General features: G+C 37.4%; 1 protein-coding gene across 2 annotated transcripts in view; it reads right to left on the minus strand.

Annotated features, from left to right (window-relative positions):
- Window positions 1–2,286, minus strand: part of LOC107599296 (interferon-induced GTP-binding protein Mx-like) — a 13,098-nt gene extending 10,812 nt beyond the window's left edge. For both annotated transcript variants that reach the window (XM_016290843.1, XM_016290842.1), the window contains exon 1: window positions 2,273–2,286. The gene's annotated coding sequence lies outside the window, so the exon portion shown is untranslated. The remainder of the gene's footprint in view (window positions 1–2,272) is intronic.
- Window positions 2,287–2,518: the final 232 nt, after the last annotated feature.

Raw genomic sequence — 2,518 nt, forward strand, 5'->3', positions numbered from 1 at the left:
CCATTGGTTTGGGATTACTCACCGCTGACTGGATGAGACATCTGTCAATCAACATATACAGGGAAGAACCAGCCGAAGAACAGCAGAGTCGTGGTAGAAAGTTCGGAGATGGTATTAAAGTAGCTCAGTTTAAATGTATTGTATGAATTGCCCTTACTATGGAATAATAGATATGGGGTGTCTATTTACATTTAGTTAAAAGTGGCTGTAAACCATCAGCTCCAGTGGTGCAGGTGGATAAGCGTGTGTTGTTGGCTTTTTGACGCGATCGACCCGGGTTCTGTCCCGTCTTTTGCCGAACTTTTTTTTCCTCCCTTTTCAAATCTCGTTAAACACTTATCCACCTGCACCACTGGAGCTGATATTTTACAGTCACTTTTAACTAAATGTAAATATACACTCCGTATTTTTTATCCATAGTAAGGGCAGTTCATACAAAACATTTAAACTGAGCTACTTTAATACCATCTCTGAACTTTCTACCATGACTTTGCTGTTCTTCGGCTGGTTCTTCCTGTATACCTTGATTGACAGATGTCTCGTCCAGTCAGCGGTGAGTAATCCCAAACCAATGGCGTTGTCTCAAACTATACCTACCTCTTCCGGTTTGTCTGATTTGTCATTGTGTTTTCTGACTTGTTATAATGTTTTCTGAATTGTTGTTGTGCTTTCTGAATTGTTATTTTGTTTTTTAGACTTGCATTTGCGTTTGTAATTTGTTATTTTGTTTTCAGAATTGTGATTTGCTTTGCACTTCTCTATTACCGTACTATCTCCCTGAGGGGAAAAGCTATTACAATAAGAACAGTTCATTTTAAACATGTAGTTCCCTATTCAGCCAGTAGGGGTAAAAATAAATACTGTAGGTCGGGGGTTGTGAAATAATGTATGTCCACTGTCCTCCGCTACTGAATGAGACTGGTTTCATGCTTCCGTCTCCCTGATGAAAACAACTATTACAAAAAATAAATTTAATTTTGCACATGCAATTCCCTTTTCCACTAGTAGGGGTAAAGATACATATATACTGTTCTCTATTGACTGACACTGAATTCGTGTCTCTGTCTCCTAAAAGAAAAAAGCTATTAAAGAATGTTGATTTTGGACACGCAACTCCCGCTTCAACAGCGGGGTTAAGTTAGTTTTGTTTTCGATATTCGTGACACATTCAGCGATAAACGGCAATAACTCCAAAACGACTTGCCCTAAAAAAATCAAATCAATGTAATCGCCAAAAGGGCAAAGCTGATTATGTTTCACAGCCTTCTTTTTCATAATATTCGCTCGATGTAATAAGCACTGCCCCGCACAAGCCGTCGCAATGTGCATTAACCCCGCTTTTTTAAACGGGGTAAAAAGAGAGGTTGTGAAATATGGCCACTGTCCTCTGCTATTGAATGACACTGGTTTCATGTCTGTAAGCCCTTCAACTAAGAAAAATTACAAAAACAACACCAACCAAGGTAGCCTATAACAAAAAACGAAGAAAACTCGCACTTTCCCCACAGTTAAATTCTTCAAGAGCAAGCCTTAACATAGCGACGGTTTTTGCGGAACAGCGCTTATTATATCGAGCGAAAATAATACAAAGGAAGCTTGTGAAATATGATTAGCTTTACCTTTTTTTGCAGTAATACTGTTTTTAATATTTTTGGTAAGTCGTTTTGTAGTTATTGCCGTTGACAGCGCTTATTATATCGAGCGAAAATAATACAAAGGAAGCTTGTGAAATATGATTAGCTTTACCTTTTTTGCAGTAATACTGTTTTTAATATTTTTGGTAAGTCGTTTTGTAGTTATTGCCGTTTATCTGGGTGAGGAATAGAGAAAACAAAACTAACTCAACTTCTTTCTCACTCCCCTCGTGCTCCTGAAAGACTAAATCTCTGTCTCCACTCAGTTTACAGTTTTACTTGGTGGTAACCCACAAAGCCTGATTAAACGTAAATTAACTGAACTGTTTAATAAATGCAACTTCACACTTGTAATCTTCCTGGTGAATTACAAGGTAACGTTAGCCTATATCAGCATGTGCCTATAAGTTCAAATCACACAGTTATATGCAGCATGTTATTTTGCTTAATTAATACAGCTACCGTGCGAGCGAAGTGGTCATTAATGTTTTTTTTAGTTAAAGTTTCTGAATCAATTATTTGCCCGATCACAAAATGTGTGATATATCCTACAAAACATGACATTTTTTCAAGGTTTCCCATGAAAGCCTACAGGGAGAGAATTGAATTAAGTTGAAGAGAAGGAAGCAGGTACTCACTCAGTTTACCAACGGCTCCTTTGTGAGATGCTCTGAGGCGCTGACCGTGCTATAAACGCTTAGGTTTCGCTTTCATTCTCTCTTAAAATGGAATTAGAGGAAATTCTGGTGAGCACTATAAAAAAATGTATTGTTTAGTAAAAGAATATGGTTATCATGCTTTTATTTCATGGTTTCATGCATGGGCCTGTTTACTCAATTATAATTTTGTTAATAGCTATGAACTGTTGCAGATCTCATGTAATT

The sequence above is a fragment of the Sinocyclocheilus grahami genome, unplaced genomic scaffold, assembly GCF_001515645.1.
Source record: "Sinocyclocheilus grahami isolate Dianchi unplaced genomic scaffold, SAMN03320097.WGS_v1.1 scaffold264.1, whole genome shotgun sequence".
Taxonomy (NCBI): Eukaryota; Metazoa; Chordata; class Actinopteri; order Cypriniformes; family Cyprinidae; genus Sinocyclocheilus; species Sinocyclocheilus grahami.